This window comes from Tupaia chinensis, unplaced genomic scaffold, assembly GCF_000334495.1.
Source record: "Tupaia chinensis unplaced genomic scaffold, TupChi_1.0 Scaffold145441_1, whole genome shotgun sequence".
Taxonomy (NCBI): domain Eukaryota; kingdom Metazoa; phylum Chordata; class Mammalia; order Scandentia; family Tupaiidae; genus Tupaia; species Tupaia belangeri.
The window spans coordinates 201,385-221,356 of record NW_006205300.1 but is presented as its reverse complement, the minus strand read 5'-3'; the positions used below and the strand labels follow the sequence as shown (position 1 = coordinate 221,356).

The window sequence follows — 19,972 nt, the reverse complement described above, 5'->3', positions numbered from 1 at the left end:
GTGGAGGTCCAGTGCCTTAACCACTACAACACCGGATGGCTCCTAATGTTATAACATTTAGCGTCCTTAACAGATAATTTAATTGATACTCATCTGATTATTTTGAGATTTGAAGGAAATATTAAGTAGCCAGCGTTTTAATTTCAGTTATTTGTATTTATCAGTATTTAACACTGGCTGATGAGACTGGAGGAATTCATTTTACTTGTAGGAAAGTTTGGCCAAAATGAAATTTATACAAGCATAGGGTGAAATGTGAATAAATGTTCTTGAGAATAATACTTCATGAACTATTTTGTTACAGGGAGTATATGAATTAATATGAAAGGAAATTAAACTTCTAGGAAAATATTTCACTTAGAAAATTCAGTCTTGGGGCCGGCAGGTGGCATGGTGGTTAAGAATGCTGGACTCCCACATAGCCGACTATGGTTTGAGTCCCGGACCCAGCGGCTTGCTTCCTTCCTCCCACATTTTTTCTCTCTCACTCTGTCCCTCTCTAGTCAAATTAAAAATAAATACATAGATAAAGTTTAATAAAATAATTAAAAGAAAATTCAGTCTTAGTAGATAGATGGTAGAGTATACTTGCTTCTAAAGTTTAGTATATTTTCAGAATTTACTGAAAAAAAAAAAAACACCTTAATTTTAAGAATGTTTTGCATTTTAAAATGAGGAATGTATTCCTAAGTGTCTTACTGCCAGAAAAATGAATGAGGTAGGGTTATATAACTTAACTGTTCCATAAATATTTCAAAATATATTGTATGTCATAAAAGTGTATAATTGTTATTTTATATTTAAAACAACTAAAATTAATTTAAAAATATTAAAATGGTAATAGACTTAGTTATGAAACGATTGGTATCAATGTAGAGTTAAATTCATTTTTTAAATAAAAAATTTTTAGAGAGATTTTTGCTATAGTGCATGTACGCTTGCCAGAGAGAAACAGTGAGAAATCACTCCCCCCTCCCAGGAGAGATGGCCATGCTGCAATCCTTTCTCCATTCTCTTGAGATTTTGGGCACACATATATGTGCTTGGTGTTGAGTGTTTTAGGTCACCAGGGTCTAGTATTTGAACTGTGGTCAACTCAGAGTCCAGTGCTGGTCCCCCAAATTTATTTATTTATTTATTTATTTATTTTTGGAGAGGTTTTTGCGATAGGGCACGTGTGCTCGCCAGACAGAGACAAAGCGAGAAATCACCCCCCCCAGGGGGGGATGGCCATGTCGCACTCCCTTCTCCATTCTCCTCTCAGGATCTTGGACACGCTCACACACGTGCCCAGTATGAGTTTTAAGCCACCGGGTCTGGGATGCGAACCATGGTCTACTACATGGGAATCCAGCGACATAGCCATTACGCTAACTGCTGGTACCTCCCAAATATATTTTTAATTAAAAAGTAGGTTTGCATTTCACAGGCTGTTTTAAATTTATGGGAAGTATTTTTGACTGTTACAGATATATCCAGGAAGGTAAGAATTACTCTTAAGGTTTGTCAAGATGATTAAGAACAACAGTTACTATTTATTGAGTGTTTGGCTTCTGGGTCATTTAATTGTTTCACATATATTTGCAATCCTTAAAACCCCAGTGAGGTGTGGCCTTTACAGTTTCTCGGTTGGAGGTCAGAGAACTAAATCTATCCCAGGAGTATAGCTACTAAGTAGCTGCTTGACCTCAAAGCCATTGCCCTTTAACCTCTTTCCTATTCTGAATTGTTGAGCTGAAATGAGTTTCTTATGATAAATTTTGTGGAAGTTAGATTCCATTTTAATTGTCATACTATTAATTTTTTTTCTTTTTTTTTTGCCATAGGGTGCATGCACTTGCAGAGAGAGAAAAATCATACTATGCTGCACTTCTCCACTTTTCTTGGGATCTTGGGCATAACACACGGCCAGAGTGATTCTCAAGCCCCCAGGTTCAAGACTCAAACTGTGAATCTGGCCATGTGGGATCTAGTACTTTAACCTCCACACCAGCTGCTGGCCCAACCTGCCATGATTTTTAATGGGAAGGTATTGCAAACTACAGGTAGGTAAATAAAGATAGAAAGTAAATATAAAAATATATTAGTTACTTTTAGGAAACTGTCTGAAAAATGAAATCTCGATAGTTTAGCCAGTTGTATACTGCTTCAGAATGTAAACAGAAGCCCAGAGATAATGTGATATGATTGAAGACATAATAAATGGAGAATAAAGATTCAAACCGAGTCTGATTCTGAAGTACACTTTAACTATAGATAAAAATCTCAAGAACTGAATATTCACTTGTTTCTTAGCCTCACTCTCACTATCCAGGTGTTCTATAGTTGTGATCAGGATGTGTGTTCAGGTTTTTACTTAATCTTCCCTTTTTTTTTTAGTTTTTGCCATAGGGCATATGTGCTTGCCAGAGAGAAAAAGAGGGAAAGTGAGAAATCACCCATGTAGGATGTTCATGTTGTGGTCCCTTCTCCTCTCTGCTCCTGGGATTTTGTGCACACTTGAGCTCAGTGACTTTGAACCAGTTCAGGAACTTAAACCATGTGGGAATCCAGTTCCTTAACTACCACACCACCTGCTGGCCCTGACTTAATCTTATTTGTAAATGAGTGTGTCTGTGGGTTCTTAGAATCCATAAATTCTAGCTTATGGCTCATGTTCTTTTGTTTCTGAAAGCTTCTGAACATTGCTCCCTCTCAGCTATTAGGTTTTAGTTTCCAACCTTTGCTCTAAATCAGTGTTTTTTAAATTACAGACTGGGGACATTGGATCATAAAATTATATATGTATATACGTTCATGTATGTATTCATATATACCTAAAGTAGCAAATACAGTAGTAAAGGTTAGTGCTGATTTGTGAAAATTATCTTTTATGTTAGTATTATATATGTTTGGACATGTATGAATATAAATCTTGTGTGTTGTGGAAAGGTGGAAACAACCTCTCTAACATGTAATGGTGCTACATAGTAGATATCTATCCTTTTTCCTCCACTATGAACTCCCATGTTCTGGATATATTTTGTATATATTAAGTTGCCAGAAAAGTCATGATGGATTTTTCTGTTTATCTATTTAAAAATACTTCATGACTTTTCTGACAACTCAGTACTTGCCCAAAAGGTAATGAGTGTAATAGCTCTTAGTGTGTAAAATTGCTTTCTAGCAAAGTGGAACTTATTTACAGTGCTTATTTGATTAAAAAGATATCACATAATAAACATGCTGCACTCACCAGGATAGGGAAAAAGTACATTTTAGGATGGTTGAAATTTCATACTCTTTAAATAAAAAAATTGGTTGGAGGTTAAGAGTTGGGAGTTAAAAAAAAGTACCAGGTGGTTTTGATGTTGACTGTCATTTTGAAAGTAAGGTTGGTGGGGACCAGAAGGTTGGCTTAGTGATTGGGCCACCGGGCTTCCACATGGCTTACTGCATTTCAAGTCCTGGACCTGGTGGCTCGAAAATCAACGCTGGGCACATGTGGAACGCTGGGCACATGTGGACGTGTGTCCAAGGTCCTGAGAGGAGGACGGGAAGACAGGATTGTGGCATGGCCATCCCTCCAAGAAGGGTTCTTTCTCTCTTTGCTTCCGTTTCTGGCGAGCATATATGCCCTATGGGAAAAACCTGAAAAAGGAAGGAAAAAAAGAGTGTTTGGTTCTGGGGAAAAGGCTTTGACTTGTAAAAGGCTTGACTTGAGGCAATTGTTCACAATTGTTCTGAATCATCTGCCTTGTAAAATTGAAAGAGGCCCATGTATATTTGGAGATCCAGTGCTATCCCTAATTTGGGGCAGGTTATTAAACAACTTTCACCAAGAGATGAAGAAATGTGGGACCTTGTATGTGTTGGATGTGTGGTAAATGTTTCCCTTTTTTCTTATGTCATTTAATCCAGTGTATTGATATAGCAAGGAAAGCTGAGGGTCTAGAATGGCTGAATTACCTGGACAAGGTTTCAGCTACAGTAATTGATTAGGACCAGGATTAGAACCTTGATTTTTGTTGACTGCAAGTGAATAATGCTACTGTAGACATTGTGTACAACTTCCTGTGTTCCATTCTCTTGGGTCTATGCTTGGGTCTATAACCCAGTAGAATTGCTGGGTTATATTATGAGCTGTTTTTGTTCTTCAGCAGTCACTTCTGTTATCAACAACCAATTTTTCAGCTGTATACATCATGGATGTCCTACAATTCAGTTCAGTTCTGACACTACCTGTAGTTGGTGCAGACCCTGTAAAGCTTGTGTTCAGTCCTACAAGACTGCTTTCTGTAATATACCACTTGCAAGTCATATAACCGGCTATTGGGTCCTCCTAAAGTCATGATGTATTTTTCTGTTTTTCAATGCAGAAATGCATCATGACTTTTCTGACGACCCAGCATAAATCAGAGGTTTCCTACAACTCCCTCCTTAGGTCCTGTAATTTGCTGGAATGGCTTACAGGGTTTGGAGACATCTTTACTTACTGTCACTGGCTTATTATAAGGGATATAAACAAATAACCAGGTGAAGAGATACTTAAGGTGAGTTTAGGAAGAGTTCTAAACATGGAAGCATCTGTTCCCTGGAATTGAGGATATACCACTCTCCTGGCACATGGAGATGTTTGCCAACTTGAAGGGTTTTTTTAATGGGAGTTATATTATGTGGGCATGATTGATTACATCTTTATCCATTGGTAGCCCCTTACTCTTCCCTGGATGTCAAGGGGCAAGGCTGAAAGTTTCAATCCTCTAATCATGGCTTGTCTTTCTGGTAACTCACATCCCAAAATGATCTAGGAAACTGCAACGGCTAGTTATTTCAGCATTAAAAAGACGTTTATTACTTGATTGCAAGGGTTTTTAGAATCTGTATGCCACATATTCCCACTAGGGACTAAGACCAAATAGGACGAAATGCCAAACTTTTCTAAAGCAGCTACATTATTTCCCTATCCTCCCAGTACTTTGTGAGGATTCTACTTTTTCTACATTTGTGTACCACTTGTTACTATCTTCTTGATTATTAGCCGTCCTAGTGGGCATGAAGTGATATTTCACTGTGGTTGCACTTACTAGTTGACTAATGACCAATTGAATTTCATATTATTGACTATTTTTATGATCGTGAGCATATCTGGTGAAAAAGTCATTTGCTTTTCGTTAAATTAGGTTACTTGTTTTAACTTTTGTCTGTGATGTGAAATAGTGGTCCAGGTTCATTCTTAGATGGATATATAGTTGTCTCCATGTTTATTGGGAAAAAAGTATTCTTTTCCACTTGAATTGTCTTGACACCTTTCTTTTTTTTTTCTCTCTCTCTTTTTTTGGAGAGGTTTTTGCTATAGGGTGCGTGCGCTTGCCAGAAAGACAGAGACAGACAGAAAGTAAGAAACTACCTCCCAGGGGTTTGGTCACCCTTCTCCTCGATTCTCCTCTCGGGATCTTGGGCATGTATGCACACACGCCCAGCGTGCGTTAAAGCCACCAGGTCTAGTACTCGAACTGCGGTCGACTACATGGGAGTCCAGTGACATAGCCATTACGCTAACTGCTGGTTCCTTGACACTTTTCTTGAAAATCAACTACACACAATGCATGAGTATATTTTAGTTAAACATTATCACATTGAGCCATGGAGACTTTTCCTTCAAATTTTTTTCCTTTTTAGAAATTTATGATAGAGCATGTACATGCTCATGTTATGAGGGAATGGGGAACACCCTCTACGAGATCTGGTAATGTTGAAATTTGAAATTTGATCCCTTTCCTTTAGTCCTCTAGCTAATTGGATGGAGAGTACTTGGTTCATGTGCCTGACAGTTTTTCAGGCTGACCAGTCCAGGGATTTGAACTGCAGTTGCCAAATAGAATATGGCTTTTTTTATTTTTTTATTTTTTGGAGAGGTTTTTGCTGTAGGGCGTGTGTGCTCACCCGACAGACAGAGAGACATAGAGACAGAAAGCGAGAAATCACCCCCGAGGGGGGATGGTCACACCACAATCCATTCTCCTCTCAGGATCTTGGGCACGCATGCACACGCGCCTGGCGTGAGTTTTAAGCTACCGGGTCCAGGACGCGAACTGCAGTTGACTACGTGGGAGTCCAGCGACATAGCCATTACCGCTAACTGCTAGTTCCCAATATGGCTTCTTTTGAATAGCACATTACTGTTATGACACAGAGCCATCCCAAGCTACTTGTTTTTTATTATTACATGGTTTTTTGTTTTGTTTTTTTGTTTTGAGAGTTTTTCGCTATAGGGCGCGTGCGCTTGCCAGACAGAGAGAGACATAGAGGCAGAAAGCGAGAAATCACCCCCCAGGGAGGATGGTCACGCCGCAATCCCTTCTCCTCCATTCTCCTCCTGGGATCTTGGGCATGCACGCACACACGCCCGGCGTGAGTATTAAGCCACCGGGTCTGGGACGCGAACCGCGGTCAACTACATGGGAGTACAGCGACATAGCCATTACACTAACTGCTGGTTCCCAATAAGTTTCTTTCTTTAACATTAAATTTAGTGCCTACCTTAGTTTTATACTAAGTAGTTACCTTTATGCAATGAAGTCTGTAAATAAAAGACTAGTTTTGATTATAATACTAAACTGGCCATGTTGCTTATTTAGAGACTACTGTACTACATGTTAAGTATTTTGTACTCTGTCTTGTATCCTCACAGCATCTTCCTAGCTAAAGGAAAAATCTGAACCCTGACTCGAAATGCAGTTACTTAGTTTTGATTTTGTGCGAATAAGGTCAGTTAGTATTTGCTGGCATGGGATAAAGAGTATATTCCTTTAAAAAATTATTTTCCTCTTTGTGTATTTTTTTAATAATGCTACCCCTTTGTACATTAAATGTATTTAATTATGGGTAATTTATGATGCCCTGGACTTTTTAATTTTGAAATCATTATTTCATTTAGTGATATTTGTGTTCTTTCATGATGATTTTTATTTCTCAAGAGAGGATAAGTGACTTCATGAATTTTCATTTGTAGAAATGTAAGAAAACAAAAGTTAATAGGTCAAGATGGTGGTAAAAAAGATGGTTCCTAAATCTTATATGAGTATTAGGAGTAGATACAGATAACCAAGCTTTAAAAATAATTATAAAATACAGGAAATGAAAGCACAGCATAGATCTTACATGTAGTGAAAATGTTCAGTTAAAGTTAAGTGAATTAAATTGATCTAATACTTTCTCTCCCCTTTACTCACACAGAGAACCAAGATTACTGAGAAGAAAATCTTCCTCTGGTGCTCAGCTGTGATTTCTTTTCAACACTCACCCTAATTCTCTTCACTGTGGGATGAGGTAGTAGGTTGTATAGTTTTAGGGTCACACCCACCACTGGGAGATAACTATACAATCTACTGTCTTTCCTAAGGTGATAGAAAGATCTGCAATTCAGGTGGCCTCATAGAAAGTCTATAACTAATTGTAGTGTATTTAAAATTAACTTGTTTAAAAAGCTGTATTGTAATATTTATTATTTTAAAAAATTAAAGTATTTTTAGTGAGTAGTTTGTATGGAGCCTGGGATACTTTTTGCTTGTTTCATTTCTGCAGAGCATAAATGTATTTATTTTGACTGACGATAATTTTATTATTTATTTATTTATTTATTGAAAGAGATTGTGCTCTCCATTTCAGAAGAAAAGATTGCTCTGTCAGAGTGAGGTAGTAGATTGTATAGTTGTGGGGTAGTGATTTTACCCTGTTCAGGAGATAACTATACAATCTATTGCCTTCCCTGAGGAGTAGACTTGCTGCATTATTCTTTCTTTTTTCTTTTGTGTAAATGATATTAAAACTCAGAATTCTGACGTTATTTTGTATTTATAGTTTTACAACTGTTAATTTTCTGTTTAGTAAACACAGTACTTAACATTTTAATTTGCACATGTGGTATGTTTCTGAAATTTGAAGTTTAAACAAAACTTTCAGAGTGGAGAAAGTGTAAGTACTCTTTAAGTAATCTTAAAAGGGAAACCAAGCCACTTTGGAACTGTGGATAAATTCACTGCCCTACATCTTGGTACACAGGTCCTGGATAATAGAGGTAAATACACATTGGAAGGGCACTATCTGGGTTAAAATGGAATCAAGTGATTATGATACATTTCCATTTGGGATTATGGGTAGCCTTGGAGAATGTGGTAAGAACTGTTGCTCTGGTGTGTTGATGTGGACAGGCGTCCTTCGCCAACCTGGGAAAGGAGAGGTAGCTCTTCTACCCTTGCTTCCTGGTAAATTAGTAAGATCTTATCTTTGCCTCTCAAACCTAAATGGTTCATTCACAAAATGGGATCACCTGAAATTATCAGGTGGGCCAGTCCATATTTCTTTGAAGAAAATAGGATGAAAATACTAGAAAGAAATACTTGAATTTTAATTCTCATGAATACCTGTTTCAGCTTTCGTTGTATAATCAAGCAAGGCTAAAACCACCCTGTCTTAAATGCTTACTGTTGAAATTATGTTGGAAGAAGAGAGGGGAGGGAGATACCACTTCACAGATTCTGCCATTTATCCAGAATCATAATTTCTAAGATAATCACACTGCATAGCCATTTGCAGCAGGAACTTTACATGAGAAGAGACGTCAAACACACTCCTTGGATGAGCCCAACCCAGGTGACTTGTCTTGGATAAAATTTATGCTTTTATTTTGTCCGTGGCATTTAGATAGACGCCCAATGAGATTTTTTTCCCCCCTAAACTGGACATACACTCATTCATACACTGGAAGAACACATTCATTGCATTTTGGTATACTGAGAAAAAGGGAGAATGTTGAAGAAATTCTCATTGACTCAATTTTTATTAAACTGTCAGTATATATAACTTAACTGCTTTTAACTGCTTAATGTCGGGCAAGTACAGTCATGGAATTTTATGATTTTTTTGATGTATGTTTTCAGAGTGGGTACCATTACTACTATGCAGTTGGAAACTTACCCTTAACTAACTTATTAACTAAAGTTTGGAGGAAAGTGAATTTATATGTTTTCTTAATTATATAGGGACTGTTTCACAACAACATTCTTAGCCAAAAAAGAATAAGTGGATTGACTTGTGGAGAACTGGTACACTTTGTGAACTTTTTTTAAAAAGTACCTTAAGAAGGTGACTGATTCTGGGAGCTTATTTTAATAGTGACCAAAATCATAATCAAAATTTTTTGGTTATTATAATTCTGGGATAGAAATTGAAATAGCTTCTGTGGCCCTGAAGGGGCTGACTGAAAGTAGAAAACACATGATGTCTAAAGGGGACAACCAATAAATGAATTTGTTCTAATCAATAGTGACAATCATAGTTTATATGTAGTGTTACCTAATTTTCCAGTTTATCAAAAGATGAGATTTTATAAAAGTGGATAAATTTTGGTAAGTCTATGTAGTAAGTTTGACTCCCAACAGTATGTGGTGAACTGAGTATTAGAATATTGGTTTTTATCCTCTGATAAAATTGAATTACTTTTTGATCCTTTGTATCTTGTTTCAGATATGATTTAAGGAAATACTTTTTTTTTTTTTTAACAAAGTCACATGGCCAGCAACTTAAAAGCATCAGTGAAAGATGTTTGAATTTCAAACTAAACTCAAAAGAATATGACCAAATTTAACAGGTTATTTCGAAGTGCATCTGCCAAGTAGAAGACCGACAAGAAAAAAAATGGGTTCCTAGGAAGAGGTAGTAGGTTGCATAGTTTTAGGGCAGGGATTTTGCCCACAAGGAGGTAACTATACGACCTGCTGCCTTTCTTAGGGCCTTATTATTCCACGGTAACCTGTTTACTTCTTCCTTTGGTTTTGAATAAGCAGTTCTTTCTGTGAATTTTCTCAAAATGAACACACTGCAGGAATATCAAAGACAGCGATGTTTGCATTAGTGATTTATAAACAGCACCGTGCTACCAATTTCAGTGATTAAAAGTAAACTAGTGAGAATTTGAGACTTTTTAGAAGTATATCTAGTTGCTTATGGTCTCTCTTTCACTGGAAGGTTTTAGAAAGCATAGGGTTTTATTTTTTTTTTTTTTTGCTTTTGGCTTCTTTTTAGGGGTGAGTTTTGCTCAAGTTCCCCTTTCTGTGATCTACAGACAGTCAGCTGTTTCTTTTCTGTAGCCTCTACATTAAGCCTGAAAAAAGGCATTTAACAAACTCTTGGAATATTTTACTCTTTGCTATGTTATGTTTATAAACTTACATCTTGCTAAGTTTTTGGGTTTGGAATTTGTCCTAGAATTAAATTTAGGGCAGCTCTTAGGTGGTATTGCATGGTGTGGGGAATAGTAATTGCATAATGGTATGTAAACTTGTTTAATGTGTACAAGGACTGGGAAGTCAGTAACAGTGAAAATGGTTGTCAGGACAGTAGAGTTACTATGATTTGTTAAGCTTACATGACTTTTCAATAAAGTTATTACATATTGTAAAAACTGTGCTTTTTAAGTCATTAACCCTGCCACCCCTCCTTTCAGAGTTTGACGTGGTTTTATTTTTAAAAGATTTTTGCTATAGGTGTGTGTGCTTACCAGACAGCGAGCGAGAAATCACCTCCCAGGGTGGCCACACAACAGTCCTCTCTCCATACTCCTCTCAGGATCTTGGCACACACTGTACATATACCTGGTATGATTTTTAAAGCAGCTGGGTCTAGGACTCAAACCGGGATCAACTACTTGGGAACCCAGCGAAGTATCCATTATACCATCTGCTGGTCCCTTGATGTGTTTTTCTTTTCTCAGTACTTAAGACTTGTTTTATGACTTACAAGACTTAAAGTACTTTTATGTTTTCATTAGTCATTTGCTGAGTTAGACTATCATTGTTTACCAAGTACATATTATAAGTTAACCCTAGCCATATCCAGCTCTTCCATTTTTGTAAACACTTGCATGGCTTTGTGCACACAATTATATCTGCTCAGGATACCCTTCTTTCTTTACTTGAATAATTGTTGAATCTACAGAAACTATATTTTGGGTCAGCCAGGTGGAGTGGTGGTTATGGAGGCTGGCTCCCACATGAACAACCGTGTGGTTCATGTCAAAACACTGCAGCAGGAAAGAAACACCTGTGTATGTGTGTGTGTGTATGGAAAATGGAGGAGAAGGGATTGTGACATGGCCACTTACCCTGGGGGGAAATTTCTCACTTTCTCATGTCTGGCGAGTGCACACACACTATAGAAAAACTAAAAAACTTGAAAAAAAAAAAAAGTCTTACCCCTTTTTATTTCCCTGATCTGCTTCAAACATTTGATTTAGAAGTGCTAAGACTGGTATGTGTGCCTTAGCATCTTGGGGTTAGCTTTACTTTTTTCCAAACTATTTTGAGTATTAATATATTTAAATGCTCCAGGATGAAAAGGGTGAAAAGAAATTCAGTAGTTTCTTATTTTCCTCTTCTGCCTCCTCTCTCCATCTTAGTGTTCCAGTGGAAGGAAAGAAGCAGGTTCTAGGCATTTTTTTGTCCTCTGACCACTTGGGACAGTTGAGATACTAGGTTATGGCTTCCAGTTGAGTATCGAAAGATTTGAAGATCTTGAGATAGCACTTGAGTGTCAAGATTCAGTATCATGGGGAGCCAGCAATTAGCGTAATGGCTATGTCACTGGACTCCCACGTAGTCGACCGCGGTTCGCATCCTGGACCCAGTGGCTTAAAACTCAACGCCAGCTGCGTGTACGTGCGTGCCCAAGATCCTGAGAGAATGGAGGAGAAGGGATTGTGGTGTGACCATCCCCCCTGGGGGGTAATTTCTCACTTTCTGTCTCTATGTCTCTGGCGAGTGCATGTGCCCTATAGCGAGAACCTCCCCCACCCAAAAAAAAATACTATCATGTACATTGATCTGAATGAAAATGGATAGGAAAAGACCAAGGAGATAATGATGCTATAGTAAGATTAGAGGTGATTTTTATCTAACATTTCAGATTTTCTGTAGTTGAGTTTCTAAATGTTTTTTTTAAGAATTATTTTTATTTAACTTTATTATCATGATTATTGTTTTCCAGTTTGATCAGAGAGAGAGGAAGTGAGAAAGCAAGCCACCAGGTCTGAGACTTGAACCGTCGTCGGCCATGTGGGAGTCCAGTGCCATGCCACTTGCCAGCCCCAAGTTTCTAAATGTATTCTAAATAAATTGTTCTCTAACCATATTTAGAATAATTACTAATTAAAATTATAGTTATTTATGTCTATATTTGGGCCACATCAGCCAGACTTTGTTTTTGGGTCCTGGCACCCCCTACCCCCTGTGAGACACATACACTTAGGAAAAAGTGAAAAGACAAAAGCACTCGTCCCCAAGGGTTCTCCAGATTTTGTACACAGGCGTACACAAGGCACTTGACATGCTTTTTAAGCCACCAGTCCCAGGACTGGAACTGCACAATTGACTTTGTGAGATTCAGCCATTTGGGGGGGGGTTGCCATAGGGTGCGTGCCCTCGCCAGACAGCGAGAAATCCACAGAGAGACAGAAAGTGAGAAAATATATATATATGTGTGTGTGTATATATAATACTGTATTTATTACTTTTTAATTTGATCAGAGAGAGCAAGCCAGGAATTGAACCGTGATTGGCCATTTGAGAGTCCAGTGCCTTAACCAGTGCATCGCCTGCTGGTCCCAGCCCTTATTTTTCCCCTTTGAACTAATTTTCCAGGTTCCTAGTCTGACTCCCCCTCCCCCAATTTTATTTCCTACTTTGTTCTCCCTATTGGAATCTTGGGGGAGGGCTAGGAGAGGAGCCAAGGGACCTGTTTGGGATTGGAGATGGTTGCCCTCAGCAATGTTTGCTGGTTGAATGGCTGACTTGACTCCTTGGGGAATCTGTAAGCCAACTTTTTGCTTGAAACCCATGATCTATTTTAATTTTATTTCTTTTTTGGGGGACAGGTTTCCGCTATAGGGTGTGTACACTTGCCAGACAGACAGACATGGAGACAGAAAGTGAGAAATCACCCCCCAGGGGGGATGGTCACTCTGCAATCCCTTCTCCATTCTCCTCTTGGGATCTTGGGCATGCATGCACATGTGCCTGGCATGAGTTTTAAGTCACTGGGTCTGGGATGCGAACCATGGTCTACTATGTGGGAGTCCAGTGACATAGCCATTATGCTAACTGCTGGTTCCCTTAATTTGATTTCTATTGTTTTCTCCCTTATGTGTGGGGCAGAATAATTGCATTGAACTAGAGTTTTGAAGAATTGGAGGTGTATCGTTGCTGGTATTCAAACTTCTGGATCAGTGTCCTACATTGTTTCTAATATTTGTCTCTCAAAGCAGTAATTTCTAGAGAAGTTTTAGGTTCACAGCAAAATTGATGGAAAGCATAGTTTACATAAACACTGTCACCATGTACATACAGCCTCCTTCACCATTGACATCCTGGTTGTAATGTGTGTCCCTTTCTTTTGAAGCTCCTCTACTAGCAGCAGTAGTAGGATTATTGTCTGGAAGGAAGGATACAACTTAACAGTGACCAAGGGATATATACTTTAAAAAAAAAGTTAACTTTTTTGTTTTTCTCTATAGGGCCTGTGCTCTTGCAGGAGACACAGACAGCAAGAAATCATCCCCTTGGGAACCAGCAGTTAGCGTAATGGCTATGTCGCTGGACTCCCACGTAGTCGACCGCGGTTCGTGTCCTGGACCCGGTGGCTTAAAACTCAGCCGGGCGCGTGTGCGTGCGTGCCCAAGATCCCGAGAGGAGAATGGAGGAGAAGGGATTGCAGCGTGACCATCCCCCCTGGGGGGGGTGATTTCTCGCTTTCTGTCTCTTTGTCTCTCTCTGTCTGGCGAGCGCACGCGCCCTACAGTGAAAATCTCTCCAAAAAAAAAATGCCACAGTCCCCTCTCCATTCTAGGGATTTTGGACACACATGGCCTGGGAATTGGGACAGTGATCAACCGTGTGGGAGTCAGTGACGTGACCATTATGCTGTCCACTGGCCCTGCCAGAATTGCTTGTTTTAATACTATTTATTTTCTATAGGGCACGTGGGGTCATGATAGAGACAGGGAGGAAGCTGCCAGGTCCAGAATTTAAATCTCAGTTGGCCATGTGGGAACCCAGTGCTCCAAACACCAAGCCACCTACTGGTGCCAAGGGATACACCTTAAAATGCCAACACTGGGGGACCAACAGAAAGTATAATGGTTACATCACTGGATCCCCATGCAGCCAACTGGTTTGAGTCCTAGGCCTGGTGGCTTGAAACATGGCTAGTTGTGTGTGGGTGCATGCCCAAAATCCCGGGAGAAGGAATTGAGGCGTGGCTATCCCCCCATCCTGGGTGATTTCTAGCGTTCTGTCTCTGCCTTTGGTGAGTGCATGCACCGTATACCAGAAATATGTCTTTTTAAAAAAGCCAGTGTTAACTCAAAATCACTGCATGAGCAATTACTTAGAGAAAATGACAGCATTTTGTATAAATATGAATTGTTAAACCAGGAAGACAGAACAATAGGTTGTTATACACAGTGTTCTAGAGGAATGCATAATGAACCTTGTTTATACTAAGAAGAAAGTTTTGCCCATGAGCAGTAAAATAAGGGAATGAAATCACAGTCTGATTTTAGTGAATGCTGGAGTGGTTAGTCATTATGCACAGCTCCCTTAAGTGGATTGAGAGGAGTTCAGGAACAGGTTAATGGAGGTTTTGCATTTTCCCTCAGATCATAATCTGAGGAGACCACAAAGTTTCTAGGTAAGCATTTGTACATTGCCCCGTAGCATGGAGGGAAATGAGATATGCTCCGGCTAAAGATTGGGGTGCTGTAGCAGACACTGGCTTACCTCTGAGAAGTCTTATTACTGCCAGGAAAGGCTTGATTTTGTCATATGGATTCTTGGCCTAGGGGTAGGTATATGTGATCAGTGGGACGGATATAAGGAATGGTAGAATTTTAGAAAAGGAAAGTTCAAAGGGGGAACTGCCTTTTGCTATGTCCCACTGTTCGGATTTGGTGTGGTGATCAGAGGTACAGAAGCTATCTTGTGACCATGAAGCGTATGTAGGTCAATAATGCCTATCTAGAGTTCTGACACTGAACCAGCATCCACACTTCACAATGTGTTGTGAGAAAAATGAACACCTCTACAGTGAGTGATGGTTACATGCAGAGGAAAGCTCCCTTCACAAGATCTCACATTTTAGAAAATTCCAGTGACTGCCCCAAAGAGTGTTCTAATGTAAAGGAAGAATGAAGTTGGTAAACAGGCTATCCACCAGGAAGAAGTGTTGTGATTTTGATAAGGAGGATAGAGAATGGATCTCTAACATGTGTAGACTAGACACTCCTGGATGTTAATGAGTTAAAGTCCTTTGGAAATTTAGATCACTCTGAATTTGATAGACTACACTCCTAAAACTGCTTTAAATCAAGACATTGATCTTAAGCGAATGAGATTTCAAGTGTTTTGCCATTAGTAGAAAGGGGACACCAAGATACTTAGATTTAAGTTACATTTTTATGCTCTTTAACTGTGCACTTGAACTACTTCAGTTACCTCTAATACAGAACCTTATTGAGGAGAGCTGCTTTGGTAATTTACCATGAAATATTGACAAATATTTAAAAAAAACAAGTTATATAGCTTATCACTTAGGGTAATACTAAGTTTCTTACATGCAGATCTCATTTTACACACCAGGTACTTAATATGAGTATATATTATAAGGTCTTAATACATGGAGTATGGTGTGTGTACACATGTGTGTGTCCTTACTCTGCATGGTACCTTGATAACAGAAATTCATGCATGTAAGAATCATGTCCTTGGTTTGCTTTTGCCTGGTGGAGAATCCTGCAAAGAGAACAAGATTTCAGTATGAAGGAGTTATGTTAACACAGAACCATGCACAATGAGAACTGCTTCTATATGTACTTTTGCTGCTTAACATTATGTCCAGTTTTCTTCTATGTCTACTCAGTACTCTAGGACATACTGGTCATAGGTCATCATGGGGAGATAACTTCTCTAAACATTTAGGTCACTTCCTACAGCCCAGTGGCAGCTACTTAGCCAGCCAATTTATACCCCAAAGTGTGTTTTAACCTAGTCTGAAAGGAGAAATCATGCATCGGAGGAGGCACAGATTAAAATGGTAAAGAGGGTGGTTGAAAGAGTCCAGAAAAATGCACAAGGTTTGAGGTTCAATGTTTCTCCAGTATCTCCCAAGGTTATAAATAATTTCCATAAGTAATCTTGTGAGTAGAGTCTTGGATACCCCACTATAAGGACTAGGGGGGAAGAATATGGTGAATGGCAGAACAGGATGCCTATGCAATGGGTAAAAAAATACTTCTGTTATGGGAACACTCCATTGAAAAGTAATATCTGATTGCATAGTTTTTTGGAGATTGGGGGAATACGGACCTAGTCCCTTAGAAGAATCATGCAATATGCAGTCTCTTGCAATTTTCTTTCATTTAATTGTTCTTTTCTTTTTTTCTGATACCACTAATGTACTTTATTGATGGTACCTGACAAGGTAGTGTTCCTTAAGCCCCTCTCCTTCAGAGAGTCTGGGACGGAAACCATATGAAGGTGAGCTGCTTCAGTACGTTGGAGACATGGTGGGAGCAGGGCCACTAGTGGCTGAAAGCTTCTTTTCCATGTGCTTGTGCTGGTATTCCAGGGGCTCTACTCTTGGAGGCCATGTGGACCATAAGGTTCCACCACCCTGTTGCTGTAGCTAAATTCATTGTCAGCTTGACAAAGTGATCATTGAGGGTGGTGCCAGTTCAAGCATGAAAAGTGGAGGAGTTAAGTGTTACTGTTGAAATCTCAGGAGACAACCTGGTCTTCATTGTAGCCCAGGATGCCTTTCAAGGGGCCCTGTGAGACCTGCTTCATCACCTTCTTGATGCCATACATGGCAGCTTTCTTCAAGTAGCAGGTCACATCCATGACAAACATGTTAGAGGTGGGGACATGGAAGGCTAAACCTGTGAGCTTCCCATTCAGCTCTGATATAACCTTGCCCATAGCCTTGACAGCACTGGTCGAAGCTGGGATGATCTGGGCAGCTTCCCTGAGGGGCTGTCCACTGTCCTCTGGGTGGCAGTGATGGCATGGACTGTGGTCATGAGTCCATATGTGATGCTGAAGCTGTCGTGGATGCCTTGGCCACGGGGGTCAAGCAGTTGGTGCAGGAGGCATTGCTGACAGTTTTCAGGGAGCTGTACTTGTGGTTCACGTCCATCATAAATATGGGGGCTTCGGCAGAAGGGGCAGATATGACCCTTTGGGTCCTGCCCTTCAAGTGAGCCCTAGCCGCCTTGGTGGTGAAGACATCATTGGACTCCACAACATATTCAGCACCAGCATCATTCCACTTGATATTGGCGGAATCTTGCTCCTGGAAGATGGTGATGGACTTCCCATTGATCACAAGCTTTGTGTTCTCAGCCTCGATGGTTCTACTGAACTTGTCATGTGTGGAATCATACTGGAACATAAAAGCCATTTAGTCAAGTCAATGAAGGGGTCATTGATTGCAATGATATCCAGTTTGCCAGAATTAAAAGCAACCCTGATGACCAGGCACCCAATATAGCCAAATCTATTTACTCTGACCTTCACCATCGTGTCTCTGGGACGTGGCTGGCAGTGCATGAGAAGGTGAGACTGTCTGTCAAATGGGGAGGAGCAGAGAGCCTCATTTAATATGTATTATTTAAGTTTATATTTTTAGGAGAGAACAAACACAATAGGGTCCTTATGCCGTATTCCACACTTGACCTCAGCCAGCCTGGATCACAGGCATGTATACACCTGGTGTGTCCAGGGAGACTCTTGGCCACAACCAGAAACTCTTGCACCACTTGGTCTAGCATCACACAGGGCCTGTTACTGCTGAGTCACCAGCCAGTCTACACGTAGCATGCTTATGGCTTATTCGTGGTGTAACATAAATTATTCCTTTTCATTGCTGATGGTATTTGTTGTATGGATACCAAAGTTTGTTTATCCTTTCAGCAATTGATGGCCATTTGGTTGTTTCCTCCCTAATTTGGCTCTTATATTAATGTTGCTACAAATATATGCATACAGTTCTTTCTGTAAACGTCTACTTTAATTTCTCTAGGAGAAATGCCTCGGATTAGAGTTTGTGGGTCATCTAAGTTTTGTTTTACCTTCTAAGAAACTTGTTTTTGTTGTATCTCTTACATTCCTAACAGCAGATATGAAAGTTCTAGATTCTTAATATTACTACCAAAATTTAATACTTGGTTTTGTCTTTGTTGTGGGTATGTAGTAGTACTGCATAGTTTTATGTATGTATGTATGTATGTTTATTTTAAAGACATAGTCTCATTATGTCTCAATTCTCCTGCCTCAGCCTCTTGAGTCACTGGGCCCACAGGCATGCACCACCATGCATAATTATTAGGGTGGGCCTAGAATTGAACCCAGGCCTCCCAGGAGGCCTCAGCCTGCTGAGTAACAGTGTCTTATCACCACACACTACCATGAATGGGCCTTTAGTTATTTTTTAAAATTTGCTATAGGGCATGTGCGCTTGCCAGAGAGAGAGAGAGAGAGAAATCCCCTGGAACAAATGGCTAGGCTGCAGTCCTTTCTCTCTTTTCTTTGGGATTTTGGGCCTGGCATGTTTTTCAAGCCACTGCAGTGGTCCAGGTCTTGAACCATGCTGTTGACCATGTGGGATACAGCCGCCTTCACCACGCCACTGGTGGCACCCCTCCATATTTTTAATTTGCACTTTCATAATGATGAATTAACTATTTTTCCATGGTCGTAGCCACTGCTTTTATTTTTTTTTTTTTTTGGTAAGATGTTTATTTACATTGTTACCATTTTTTGGTAATTGGCTTTTTATTAAAATTGAGTTGTAAGGATTCTTGATATATTCTGGATTTAAGTCAATCAATAATGTACTTGCAAATATCTTTAATTTGTGGCTTTTCATTCTCTTAAAGGTGTCTCAAAGCACAGATTTTTTAATTTCGATGTAATCCAGTTTATAATTTTTTCTTTCATAGATGATGCTTTTGGTGTGGTATATGAGAACTATGCCTTACACCAGATTTTCTCCTGTATTTTCCTCTGCAAGTTTTATTGTAGTTCTCATATTTAGGTCTGTGGTCCAATTTGAGTTAATTTTCATGTATAGTATGAGGTAAATATCCAAATTTATCCGTTGCTTTTGAATGTTCAGTTGTTTCAGCACCGTTTGTTGAGAAGACTGATTTTATTTTTCGTTCCTTTTTTTAAAAAGTCAAATATAACAACCAATATCCCAAACCCTGTTTTCTGCATTAAAAATAGAGAAGCTGTTGATATCAGCAGAACACCTGCAGCCAATCAAAGACAAAAACCGTTTCCCATTAACTAGAGACATGTTAAAAAAATTGATGAATCAAAAATCTGGGTTTTTGGGAGGATAAACATAATCTGGGTTTTTGGGAGGATAAACGTAATTGACAGACCATAGCTAAACTAACCAAGAAAAACAAAAGAAATAAATCAGAAATGAAAATGGGACAGTACAGCAGCAGGGCAGGGTGGTCTGGGCCACTCAGCTGGCCGAGGAGCCACACAGATCATTTGGCCCTTGACAGCTTCCAGGGTGGTCAAAGGGGTTTGCAGTTACTGCCTCCGGTCCTCCGTCTCCGACCTGGAAAATGCCATCACCACGACGTCCTCTGCACACTGGGCGATAGAGTGCTGTGGCAGCTGGCTGAGCTGGCTGCAGACCACCCCCACGTAGGTGCGCAGGAACTCCTCCTCGCAGGCCGTCAGATTTGATCCCATTTTCCTCAGCAGCACTCGGACCTTCTGCTGAAGGTACATCTCCTCCGGACTCTTCGCGGGAGCTCCCTCGCGGTTCATCGCCCTGGCCCAGCTCTGGGGACTCCTGCTTCTGGAAATTAACTTCAGGCAAACAGGTGCTCAACCGTGAGGGGAAGGCTGTGGCCGGGGAG

At 39.8% G+C, this 19,972-nt stretch overlaps 1 non-coding gene and 2 pseudogenes across 1 annotated transcript; 1 reads left to right on the top strand and 2 right to left on the bottom strand.

Annotated features, from left to right (window-relative positions):
- Window positions 1-7,673: 7,673 nt before the first annotated feature.
- On the top strand, window positions 7,674-7,751 carry MIRLET7F (microRNA let-7f). The gene has a single exon (NR_129415.1). It is a non-coding gene; the product is annotated as a microRNA let-7f (primary transcript).
- A 6,836-nt stretch (window positions 7,752-14,587) lies between these two features.
- Window positions 14,588-18,555, bottom strand: LOC106733845 (glyceraldehyde-3-phosphate dehydrogenase-like; annotated as a pseudogene).
- A 1,006-nt stretch (window positions 18,556-19,561) lies between these two features.
- Window positions 19,562-19,965, bottom strand: LOC102489507 (beta-catenin-interacting protein 1 pseudogene; annotated as a pseudogene).
- Between the last annotated feature and the right edge of the window lie 7 nt (window positions 19,966-19,972).